This window comes from Gopherus flavomarginatus, chromosome 8, assembly GCF_025201925.1.
Source record: "Gopherus flavomarginatus isolate rGopFla2 chromosome 8, rGopFla2.mat.asm, whole genome shotgun sequence".
In the NCBI taxonomy this organism is placed as follows: Eukaryota; Metazoa; Chordata; order Testudines; family Testudinidae; genus Gopherus; species Gopherus flavomarginatus.
This window is the reverse complement of record NC_066624.1, coordinates 51,693,193-51,706,156: the sequence shown is the minus strand read 5'-3', so window position 1 is coordinate 51,706,156 and position 12,964 is coordinate 51,693,193. Positions and strand designations below refer to the sequence as shown.

Genomic DNA, 12,964 nt, shown 5'->3' with positions numbered 1-12,964 from the left:
TGAAGCCCCACCTGTGCTCTCCTCTCACTCCCATTTGACCACTTCCCACTCCTGCTCTTTCTCTTTGGCTGAGGCCTGCTGGTCCACCTTTTGCTTGCTCCTCTCCTCCCAGAAGGCCTCCTTGTGTCTCTCCACCCCCGCCCCCAAGGTCTGCCTGCTGCCCCCACCTCTCTGCCATTCCTCTGAGACTCACCCTGCCCAAATCTCTCTGCCCCCTCCCCAAAGACCAGCCCTGCCCAGCACTCACACCTCTCTATCCCCTCCCTTGACCTGCCCTGTCCACCACCCACACCTCTTTGCCCCACCCATAAGACTGGCCCTGCCCACCACTTGCACCTCTCTGCCCCTCACCTGAGACCCGCCCTGTCCACCTCTTTCCTTGGTCATCTCTTGTTATTCCTTGAAACATCAAGGATGGAATAAAAAGCTTAGTTTACTCCAGGGTGAGGAAGGAAAGGAACCACCAACCCCCTGACAAAGCTCAGTGCCCCAGAGAAAACCTGCCCCCTGCTATTGCAATCCCTGATGTGCTGGGAATATTATGGTAAAGGAACTGTCTGAATGATCAAGGCAGGAAATGGACAACAATCTACAGGAACGTCATTGACCACAAACACACTCTCCTCATGCTCCAGCCAGAAGGGAAATGAGCAGGAATTCTTGCAGTTCAGCCAGGGACACACTTGCACAATGGCACAGCAGTGTGTGTGTTGTGGAAGCTGGTCTGAGGGAACAATTGGAATTGATCACTCAGTGAGAACAGAACTGGAGTGTAGTGAGAGACACATCTCAAGCAAGTAGTTTTGGCTGAGTGGTTAAGGTGATGGGCTAGAAATCCATTGGGGTCTCCCTGAACAGGTTCAAGTCCTGCCAACTACGGAGGAAGTTATGGTTCTTCAGTTTCAACAGAGCTGGGTCTTGTCTCACTCTCAAGCTATATCTACACTATTGGGTAATGTGGCTTTAAAGTGTTTCAATTAAACAGCTGTTGCATGTCCACACTATGCCCCTTGTGTCACCAGAGCACATCCAGGCTAGACTCCTGGCTGGCCACAGAGAGCAGTGCATTGTGGGTAGCTGTGCAACTGGCTGCGGGTGCTTTGGGAAGGATTTGCAAAGCCTCATGGGCTGGTACAGCATCACATGATACAGGTTTCTCTATCCCATTGTTCCATGGGAATCCTACTAGATTGCCAGGTGCTTTTCAACTGCAATGTGCCTGGTGGGGTAGAGAGTGTGTTTGTGTGTGTGGGGAGAGGGATTGTGTGGGCACACTGTCTCTAAGTTCACACAGCTGCTGCAAGCAACCAGTCCTGAAGCAGGGAGAGGGGGACAGCCCCAACATCAGCCCCTGTTTCCCTCACTGGCTCAGCTCAGCACAGCAGCCTTTGTGACACACACACACTGCTGCCTGCTTAGCTCTGTGTCAGGGGTGCTGGAACAAGGAGGGTACAGGGCCATGGCCCCACCACTCTTTACAGGCTGTTAGGACAAATGATGGAGTGCGGGGAAGGGTGGAGTCTTGGGGGGAAGAGACGTTCTGTGGGTGTGGCCTCGGGGGAGAGGTGGTGTGAATGTGGGTCCCTGGGGAATGGGTGTCATGGGAGCACCACATTTCAGACAACAGTGCCCCCACACACACTGTAAGAAAGCTCCCGTCGCCCCTGCTCTGTGTTCGTGGGGCGGGAGAGAGCAGCGTTCCATGGCAGTGCTTTGCTCCCCAGGGCTCCGGCAGGGGGGCTCAGGTAGCGATTTAAAGGGCCCGGGGCTCTGGCCTCTGCAGGGATCCCTGGGTCCTTTAAATCACCAGCTTGGGGAAGCTGGGCCGGGCTAGTACAGCGTACCCGCTCTTGCCGGTACCCCATACCGGACCGGACTGGCTTACTTTCACCTCTGGAAGGTCCTCACCTGGATCAATAACTGGTTAAAAGCTAGGAAACAAAGGGTAGAAATAAATGGTCAGTTTTCAGGATGCAAACAGGTAACTAGTGGTGTCTGTACTGGGACTATTCAACATATTGATAAACGATCTGCTAAACAGCGAGGTGACAAATTTTGCAGATGATCCCAAACTACAGAGGATAGTTAAGTGCGAAGCAGCCTGTGAGGAGCGAAAAAGAGATTTCACAAAACTGGGTGAAAGGGCAACAAAATGGCAGATGAAATTCAATGTTGATAAATGCAAAGTGATGCACATTGACAAACATAATCCCAACTCTACATATAAAAAGATGGGATGTAAAATAGCTATTGCAACTCAAGTGAGAGATCTTGGAGTCACTGTGGATAGTTCTCTGCAAACATCCACTCAATGTGCAGCGGCCGGCAAAAAGCAGGGAAGGTGTCCCTAGTCTCTGTTTGCTGGGAGCGGGTGACAGGGGATAGATCACTTGATGATTACCTGTTCTGTTCATTCCCTCTGGGGCACCTGGCTTTGGCTGCTATGGGAAGACAGGACACTGGGCAAAATGGACCCAGTCTGACCCAGTCTGGCTGCTCTAAAGTCCCTATGCTCCTTTCATACAGATGCCTGGGATTCTGCCTCACAATGTGTCCCTGAGGTCTCAGCCAAAATGCCCAGACTGGCAAACGCTCTGGGCTCCTGAAGCCTCTGCCTCCCACCTAGTGCCTATGGCTCATTGTCATAAACAGATAGCTAAGGGTTAATGTCTCTTTCACCTGAAGCTGAGGACCAATGGAACCGGTTCCGTAGAAGTGTGTCTTTGCTGTGCCTGAGCTAAGTAGGCTAGTCTGCTAAGTGTAAGGCAGATCAGATAGGCTATGGCTCGGGCAGAAGTGCAGGCTGAGACGAATAAGCTGCAATAAAGCGCCCTGTGGTCTCAATACAGAGCAGGTCTGCACCTGGGAGCCTTCTGAGTCTGTCAGGGAATTGTGGGAGGAGCGTGTTGGAGCTAGCCTGACCACCTCTATGAGACTGTCATGGGCAGGAGTCACTGGGTTCACAGAGCTGTGTCTGTGTATCTCTAGGGCACAGAGGCCGTGAGACTCAAGGGATTGGTACCAGTTTCAGAGGCACTCATGGTCAGCACCATCCAGTTGGACTAGCTTGAGGTCATGCCTCTGGCTAAGGTCCATGCTAAGGTTACATCAGCAGATAGATAGTCAGAAGCCTAGGTTAATGGCTCTCCAGGCTTTTAGCAGAGAGAAACATGTAAGGGCCAGAGGTGTCCTGGATGTGGCTGCTGTCAAGCTAAGGACTAGTTGCATAGCTCATTGGGCGTAACAGCACTTATACATGCTAGTGGCTGCTCATGAACAGCGAGGTAGAAAGGCACTGTTCTAGATACAGAGAACTGCAGTTTCACAGACAGGAACCATGATCTAGTGACCAGCCAGAAGCTGACACCTGTACAGATTGATACAGCTCAGCCGGAAGCAAGGAGCAGCAGACTGAAGAGAGGTTTAGGAAGCAATAGTTGCAAGCAAGAAGATGGCTCAGGAACAAGCAGAAGAAGAGTGACAGTGGCAGATGGCAACAGAATGCAGAGCTGACTGGAGTTGCAATCTGTGAGAACTAGCCTATTGCTAGTCACCTCAACAGTGATGACACAGGTCTGGAAATAAAGAGCCTGTCTTCAGCACTACAGCATGGTGAAGAGGTAGCAGTATTTAGATGGCAGCAATGCTAGACCATGTGACATACCTCAGGCATATCAGGATGGGGATAACAGATCATGGCGTTGCTGGAGAGGTGATTTAGCTCATGAACTGGCCTGGTCAGCATTCACCTTGAAGAGCTACTGAGAGTTCTTGGATGTCCTGAAGTACGTCATCTCATCGCTGACGATTGCCATATGTGCAGAGCGGCTACTGCGGGGATAAACACAGACCATTAGGGGATTAGAGATTATTCTGTCTCAGTTCATGGCAGTGACAGAGGAAGTGCTTTAAGTGTAATGACTGGGCTATCAACAAGTGTGAACACCATGCGAGGTCACCATCAAAGATCTGGCGGATGCACTAGGGAAAATTTGAGAGTGGGCACTGTGGAGAGAACGGGGGCACAATGGATACCAATCGTTGCTCTGGCGTCTTCCTCATGTAAGCTGTGATTGCCTGCTCCTGCCTGTCAGTACAGGCTGTCAATGTGGACTTTTGCAGTCTGCATTATCATCCCTATGTGACTCCTAGCCAGAATGACACTAGCCAAACAGGCAATGACCCACTGCTGCCGTCCAGACCTGTGTTCAGACAGACAGTGCGGATTCAGACTGAGCCAGCCTCAGTGCCTCCAGCACAGCTGCTCTTCCTCCTAGGGCCCAGGCCATGCCTGACCCTTGCTGCTGCTCCTTGCTGTAGAAGGTGAAAGGAGCGGAGGCAGCGCAGGAGCCTTCTGGGAACGCAGATCTGAGGCTTTGGGAGAGACACATTGTCTGAGACATCGGAGTGTTGTAAATCATGCAGCCACCCCCTCAATCAGGGCCTGTTCCAGCCCTGAGTCTGGGCTACCACGATCCCTCCCGCAGAGCAGGGTGCCCACAGATTACAGCCTAAAAATAGGCATGTGACACTAATTCCTGTTCTCCCTGGCAGGGTCTGACCTAGACCAAGTGGCACCCCAGGCAAGACGTTAAAAATTTTAAGTATTTTATTTTTTCATTGCATTTGTAGCTCAGTACATGATTTGGATGTACAATTTTGATGCATGATTTTCTCTGTCATATAAGATGCTAAATTTGCAGGCTAGGTTCCGTAAACCTGTATTTATTCATGCCATATATAAGCAAATAAAACAAATGCATTTTCTTTAAGCATATAGAAACTTTTTAATTTTAACGGTAACTGAAACGTACTAACATCTAGAAATGGAACTGTCACCAGCACAGGGCTGGCCAGGATTAAATAGTGTTACAGTAGGAGACAGCGTTAGGATGTTAACCCCAGGCCTTTAGTTGAAAGGTGGTTTCTCTCACCTTTCCCCCATGAACTGAAGCACAGCATTAAAGAGATCCAAAGATTGGCCAATGGCATTTTCAAGTGCTAAAATAGCAAGCGATGTCGCTCTCTCATTGGCCATCAGTGACTGAAGATGTGGTTTAATGAGCCAAAAAGAAACCTAGCAGCTGCTGAAGTAGTTCAGTTGGGAGCGTGCTAGACTAGCAGGCTATTCTATCCAGCTTTGTGCACAGGCAGGATGTTTTCTGAAAGGTGCAGCAGTTCCTTTAACTGCCACAAGTCCCTCATTTCAGGCTATGCAGCAGGAAAAGACAGCATGGGCTTCTGCACCGAGTTGGCCCACCTGACCTTTCATTCTTCTCTTGCTCTTTGTCAGCAAGGAGAAAAAGAAGAAGCTCTCCCTCAAGCTGGAGTCAGACGGGCGAGGTAAGGATGACTTCCTGAGTGCCGGCTCCAGTCCTCTGCTCTGTCAGCTGACCTATTGAAGGGCTGCCACCACTTTCTCTAGGTTTGTCCATCGGTCTGTGGCAGGGTGAGCAACAGCCAAGCAGATGGAGTTTCTGTAGTGTAGTGGTAATCACATTTGCCTAACACACAAAAGGTCCCTGATTCAAAGCCAGGCAGAAAGATGCTGCTTTCCTTTTCCCAGATCCCCTTGCTGTTCAGGAAGGCGCTCCTCCTTCTGCCACTGGCCTGTCCCTGGGATAACTCCAACCCCTGCATGACAGAATGTGCTGAAAGCAGTGGAGAAAGCACCTTGGTGTCAGGCTGGAGAACCTAGAGGAGTTAGGCATGTTACCTTTCAGAGACTTGTGGCTTGGCCTCCTCTGCCCTTGGAGATTGGCAGGTGGACGCCGGCTCTTCCTGCTGGCCTTCTTTGCCTGACTTCCAAAAGAAGGAAGTGAGGCAGGAATGGGGAAAAAGAGGAAAGTCAAGCTGAGAAAGGCAGGGCAGAAACTAAGCACATCATTGTGGCTAAGTGGGGTTAGTAGAGCACCATCATTCATTCTGCAAAGCCTGGGGAGGTGTGGTTGGCTGCTGGGAGGCAGAATCCTGTGCCTGCCTCTTGGCTTCCCAGGGATGGCTACTTGCAGCCCAGGAGAAGAAGGGGGGTTCTGGGTCAAAGGAAAACAAGCAAAGGTGAGTCCAAGTGGAGAATGGCTGCTCCTTTATGGCCAACCTGGGGGCATGACTGATGGTTTTAGAGGTGGAGGCTGGGCTGGCTGTGAGCAACTGGGATCCAGGAAACCCCCACCTGCCTTTCTGAGGGCCAAACCATGGAGGTGCGGTTGGCTGCTCGGAGATAGACCCCTGTGGCTGGCTGTTGGCATCCCAGGGATGGCTCCCTGCAGCCCAGGAGAAGCGGGGTTCTGGGGGGAAGGAAAATAAGCAATGACGAGGCTGAGTTTGCTCCTTTCTGGCCAAGATGATGGGCTGTGGTGGATCTGAGTGTTGCCTGTAAGCCATAAGTGGACTTGGTGCAGTGAAAACTGCTGCTCCATTCTGGCTGACCTGGGGGTGCCATGGACGACTTAGGAGTGGGGGCAGGGCCCTGGCTGTGAGCAAATGGGATCCAGGAAGCCCATCCTGCCCCTCCAGGGACCGAGACTTCTTCTTCTCTCCTGCCATGGGGACTGTGGCCTCAAGCCTGCCCAGCATGTGCTGTAGCTCGAGCATTAAGCCTTCCTGTGTGGCCTGTGCTGGAGCTGACCCTGGACCCCTGTGGGGCACTGTTGGGGGAAATCCCGACTGCCGGTCACTTTGGGAGCTGTGCTTCCCGAGGTAAGCACCTCCCCTCCGACCACCTCCTGCACCCTTACCCCTGCCCCAGCACAGAGGCTCTCTGTGTCTTGAACAAGCACTGTCAAGGATTGGCCAAGAACTTCTGCTCTGTTTATGTGAAAGAGACACAAAAAAGGGAGCCTAGCGGACAAGTTTAATTCACAAGCACAAACTGGCCGGACAAGCCAGGATCTCTCAGTTACTCAGAAGGCTCTTCAGCCAGCTCTTCCCAAAGACCAGTCTCTGGGGGCTTTTCTGACATGATGTACCTCAAAATAGCCCCCTGTAGCTCACATATTCATCATTCATATATGACTGTGATATCTCATACAAACCATTCCATGTAAGTTATCACATGAAAAGTCATGATCTGCTGAAATTGGTTATTCTATCCAAATATGTATAGCATGAGGGTGTATGAAGTTATGCATTTTGCTGTATGGTTGTTACTGAAATATGCTATAATTTTGCTAGTGACCCCTGCCAAGGAGGCAGTTCAACAACCATGAATCAGCAGAGGAATTGTAGTTAAGGGATTTCCAATTCAATGACAGATGCCCAAACACAACACTCTGCGGACTGCTCAAGTCTATGAGTCAGTTGCACAAGACCACACCAGGAGGATTCCCCAACCTAGTGACTCAGCAGAGCCCTCCCGGACACGTCTGGGCAAGTGTCTTCTAGACACTTGAACTAAAGATATAAAATAGGAGACTGTGGCATCATGTTTTTGCCTTTCTCCTCCCCCACCTATGTTGGAAGCAGCAGTAATCCTGAGAAAATGAAGGGGGGAATTCTATGTATTAAGGAGGGTAACATCCAGTGGGGTGAGAAAAATGCTTGACCTAACTACTGCCTAGTGTAATAAGGTGTAAAGTTTAGATTTTGCTGTGGTCATACAGTGCTTAGTGCTCTGCGTTGTGGCCCCAAGAGCCATGGATGCAAGTTGAGTTACGATGACCTTTTCCTTGTCTCCACATTTCTTAGGTGCCTCCTTCAAACACTGCTCAGAAAAAACGACTGGTTTCTTTTGGAAGTATTTGCATTGCAAGGCAGAGGCAGTCTTCTCTGTTTCCTCAGAATATTGACCAAAAGATGGGAAGAGCAGACACATTTGGCAAGGCACCACTGGGTGCTGCATCCCTAACTCCACTTTACCTGGCAGGTGAGTCAACCAGCTTAGCCACGATGCCACTCTCTGGAACTTTTCTCCCAACTGCTCCATTTTTTATCAGTGACTATCTAAAGGAAGGTGACATGACATCTGCATGTGGACATCCCCAGTGAATCACAAGGACTTGTGGCGCAGGCTCTCACGTTGCAGCTATTGCAGTCAAAGCAACCACCATGCTAATGCCAGTCACAGCAGCCTTTTCATCAACTCCAGGCTTGTGATTTGATTCTTTCCAATGCTTCTCTACAAAGAAGCCTTTTCCTTAGCAAGCAATGACTTGGCTATCAAGGGAGGTCTCTTCTGTTTCCTAGGAAGACACAGGAAAATGTGAGCAGAGGAGACAAAAGCCATACCCAAAGGCAACACTGGGAGTTGAACCCAGGATCTCCTGTTTAGGAAACAGGTGCTTTAGCCAGCTAAGCCATGGTGCCTGCCTCCAGAAAGTGTTTGCAACTGTTCCATTTGATGGCCCAGGACAACACCTGCAAATTCTAAAGTACAGACATTCCACATTTCCCTCAAGACCTGCAGACCTTGAGGTGTCTGGCTCTCCGTGCACAGAAAGCCACAGCTGAGATGACAGAGGGCTTCTAACATGTGCTTCTCCCGCCAGCCACTGTGATCATATAGCGGTTAGTGATCTGTGTTTCAGTCGCAGCAACCTGGGCTCAGTTCTCAGTCATGGTAACCTTTCCACCAGCTCTAAGCTTCTCATTTGTCATTTTCCAAGTGTGGGGAGCTGTCCGCCCCCAACCAAGCAGGAGAAAGATTAAGGCAGCCTTGCAGAGGCTGCGCAGAAACCGGCCTATCAGGAAAGGGCTTATTGGGAGAGCCAATCAGAGAAGGCTTGCTGGAGCAGCCCATGTATAAAGGGCTGCTCAGCACAGCAAGAGAGTCACTCCTTGGAGTTTGAGGAGGGAGGTTTCGCTGGGGCTAGGGCTGGGGCTGGGGCTGGGGCTGGGGCTGGGGAAGGGTGAGCACCCTGATCAGAGTAGTGCTGGGTGGGTAAGGGAAGCATGAGTGACCTTCTGGCCGAATTCTGCCAGACTGAGGCCCTAATACAAAGTCAGAGGAAGGTGCTGGGGCTGTGGGGAAGTGGTCCAGGGAAACAGATGCAGGGTTGGACGTTCACGACTTTTGCCTCCGTAGTGGCTGACACAGGTGGCTACACCCTGGACTGCAGCCAGCAACTGAGGCAAGTGTCCGGGTAGAGAACAGCTGCCCCCGAGAAAGGGGGAGAGAACTGAGTGGGGCACAGCCAGAGGGCTGTGTCCATAAGAGGACACTGAAGTCCTGAGAGCGCCATGGGTCCTAATCATAAAACAGATGCAGCCAGATGCCACTAGATGAAGGTGCACCGGTGAACCAGAACTTATTACCAGGATGGCCAGCAAGAGGCACCACAGCAATGAGGCATGTCCCATGGCACCAAGACTTAGCCGAAAGGAAGGCTCTCTCTGTCTTGAACAAGCACTTAGAAGGATTCTGCTGACAGGTCTTTTCTTTTTTTGAAAAGAGATACAAAAAAGGAGCCAACAGACACACTAGGTTCAGCAAGGAAGAACTGGCAGGCCAAGCCAGGCTCTCTTGGTTAGTAGGAAGGCTCTTCAGCCAGCTCTTCCCAAATATCACTATCTAGAGACCTTTTAACAGCCACTGCAGATGCTGACCACAAAACAGGCAAAGAGATGCCAAAATAGAGTTCTCCACTGCCTGCAGCCATCACGCTACCAGGAGTTCTGTGCACAGAGAGGCCCCTGCTGGGGGGAAGAGGCCTTGTTAGAGACTCTTCTGACCCCAGCCGTTCTCAAATAGTGTTTAGTGTTCTGTGTTGTGACTTCAGCATCCACAGATGCCAGTTCAGTTGGGGGACATTTTTCCTGTCTCCACATTTGTCTAGTGCCTCCTTTCAACACTTGTCACCAAAAAGACTTGTTTCTTTTGCAAGCAATGTACAGCTAGGCAAAGGCAGTCTTCTCCATTTCCTCAAAAGATCACCAAGCTGTGAGGAGAGGACACACATTCAGCCAGGCTGGATCCTGAATCTTCTCTTTATTCAGCAGGTGTCCGAGAAAGACACAAATCTACACCATGTAGAGGTCAAAAATAGGAGTTTATGACACACAGCGCTGGCGGAGTGTCACCTTGCTTATTAGGCTCAGAGACATTGTTAATTAATTAATTGCAATAGAATATATAAATTTTTCACAAGCAGGGGAAAGTGACGGGGTAGGCAGTTCCACACCCCGGGATAGGTTTTGCAGCAAGACAAGATAAGCACATTAGCCAATAGTTAACAGATTACATAATGTCTCCACCCATGGTCTCAAGTTAGCAAGTTAACATTTCATTAATACTTTGATAAAATGTTGTTAGTATAAAATATCTATGTTGAATTCTGTTTTGGGGTCCATAGGAATGGAGCAACTCCTTTGATTGTTCAACAGGTACATTCCTAGGGGTTAAAGCAAAGAAACAGTGAAAGTATATGGCAATAAAGATTTTCTGTGTGTCTAAAGGCAGGCATTGGTCCCTGGGAAGGGACGTGGAAGGATGACATATCTTATACTGACATGTGACAACTTTTCATAAACTCAAGACTGGATCTCTGGGAAGAACGTCTCCCTACAGAAGAAACAAACACAATAGGAACAGGGATTCTTTGTTCAATCTGCATCTCTGAATAAGACACAATTCTTTAGTTCTTAGCTCCAACACCTGGCAATTTGCTGACCAGGCCTATCATAGCAAGCAAGGCTTTCTGTTTACCTCAGCTTTCTCTTAGCTTATCACTATTTGCTAGGCCTCTGGTCCTTGACAATACTCTGGACTTTGAGTCTGGAAAAGAGCTGTCACAATCCATGCACCAGGTTGCTACATAAAGAGCAAATAGATTTTTAATCCTTCCCATGAAGTAATGGCAAAGCTCTTGGTTCAGGCCTGTAGCAGCTATGGAATAAACTGCAGGTTCAAATCAAGTCTCTGGAGTCCATCCACAACTGGGATGGGGCATTCAGTCCTTTGTACAGAGCTGAAGCTTGTTTGTAGCAAAGTCCCTCCAGAGGTATGAAGCAGGACTGAAGACAAGATGGAGATGAGGCATCAGCCTTTTATAGTCTCTTGCCACGTGGTCTTTGCTTTCTTTGTCCCAAGGACACTCTATCCAGAACGTGGCATAGAAAAACCTTTGAGTTCTGTCCACAGGCAGGTCCCTGCATACCTTCCTGAGTCACAAGGTGTATCTGCCTTCTCTCAATGGGTCGATTGTATAACTGATGGTCCTTAGTGGGCCATCAAGCAGGCTAGGCAGAACTGACACCAACTTGTCTTGAGTGTTCCCCAGAAGCAGAGCACGAGTTTGAAATATGGACAGCATAGAACCAATATTCATAACGTCAACTACAAAAATGATACACATCTAGAGATAGCATCATTATAATGAGCCAATCAGAACCTCTTCACAGACCCCTTACATGGCAACTTTTCTACAATATTGGCTGCAAATATAGAACAGTGGTCGCAATGGTGATCTATACAGTTACAGATTAAGTCATTAATGTCACAGGAGGTAACATGGTATCAGTGAGACTGATATTGGAATGCTGCCTCCAGTTTTGGTGTCCTCGGTTGAAAACGGTGAGGTGAAATTGGAGCTGGGGCAGCAAAGAGCCACCAAATGTTCTGAGGGCTGGAGAAAAATGCCTTCTAGTAAGCTACTGAAAGAGCTCAGTCTGTTTAGCTTATCAAAAGAAGATTGAAAGGTGACTTCACTGAAGTGTTGAAGGGCCTTAATGGAGAGAAAATATTGAGTGTTAGAGGGCTTTTTAATTGAGCAGAGAAAGGCATAACAAGACCCAATGGCTGGAAGGTAAAAAGAGACAAATTCATATTACAACTAAGGCACAAATATTCAACAGCGAGGATGATTCACCACAGGAACAGGCTACCAAGGAAAGTGGTGGATTTGCCATCTCCTGATGTCATTTAATGAAGACTAGATGTCTTTCTGGAATGTGTTTGCCCCAAAGTAGCTCCTTTGTCATACAGGAGGCCTGCGATATGAAGGGGGTCAGATTAGAAGCTCTAATGGTCTCTTCTGGCCATAAAGTCGACTAATTTCTGAAAAACTGAGTGTAGCATTGGCAGCAGCGTCTGATATTTTCCTGTCTAGCCGGCTTGCTTCCTAGAACGAACGCTCCTTGAGTGGGGTGATCCACAGGGAGTAGCTTAAACCTGCAAAGAGACTGGCCAGTGGCAGGACATTAACACAGCAAGGGAGGGGTGTGACATCACAAAGGCCTTTTTCAGCACCTCAGACTATTGGTCAAAGGTGATGGGGAGGTGGTGACCTCAGAGAGAGATGCTGACATCATCCAGGCAGGACAGAGGCGAGGGGCCAGGGAAACCTCAGAGACCCCTGTGGCTTTGCTTCAGCAAGTCTCCTTCTCCAGGTCTCCTTGAGGACTGACAGAGTATTCGGGTTCACGGATGTGAGTGCCAGGAGGAACCTCTTTCGAGTTTTCTCCTTCCCTTGTAGTGATTTTACTAGAAAACAGCCATCCCTGTTTAGAAGGGAAGGGCCTCCTGGAGGTCTGAAACCTGTTCAGTCTGATCCATCTGGTGAGAGTTGAATTCTAGGCATTGAAAACACGAGCTTAAGGAGGCAGAATTTTATAGAACGCCTGGGATTTTATCCCTTCGAATCACTGGGGACATTAGGGTTTGTCCTTTTTGTTTCACCTTTCCCTCCATCCATCCCTCCCTCCTTTCTCTTTGTCTCTTGCTTCTTTTGTCCTTTCTCCTGTTCCCCTCCCAACACCAGGGTGTGTGTGTGTGTGTGTGTGTGTTTGTGTGTGTGTGTGTGTGTGTTGCAGGGGAGTGCTCTGCAGCTCCCACTGTGGGTGATCCATCCAAAACTGTGGGGCTGAAATAGTGCTCTGACAGTGAACCCCACTGGTGACCTGGCCCATCCTTTGTGCTCTCTGGTGAGAACCCTCAGCCTTCCCTCCTCAGGCTCTACCCTGATTGGCAGGGAAGAGACTCAGGTCCTTGTTGTTCTCTTTTAAGATCAAGGAAATAAGTCAGAATCAG

At 49.4% G+C, this 12,964-nt stretch overlaps 1 non-coding gene and 1 pseudogene across 1 annotated transcript; both read right to left on the bottom strand.

Moving 5' to 3' along the window:
- The window catches only part of LOC127057005 (zinc finger protein 420-like), a 482,458-nt pseudogene that overhangs the window by 453,813 nt on the left and 15,681 nt on the right, over positions 1-12,964 (bottom strand).
- Positions 8,231-8,304, bottom strand: TRNAR-CCU (transfer RNA arginine (anticodon CCU)). Its single transcript has one exon. It is a non-coding gene; the product is annotated as a tRNA-Arg (tRNA).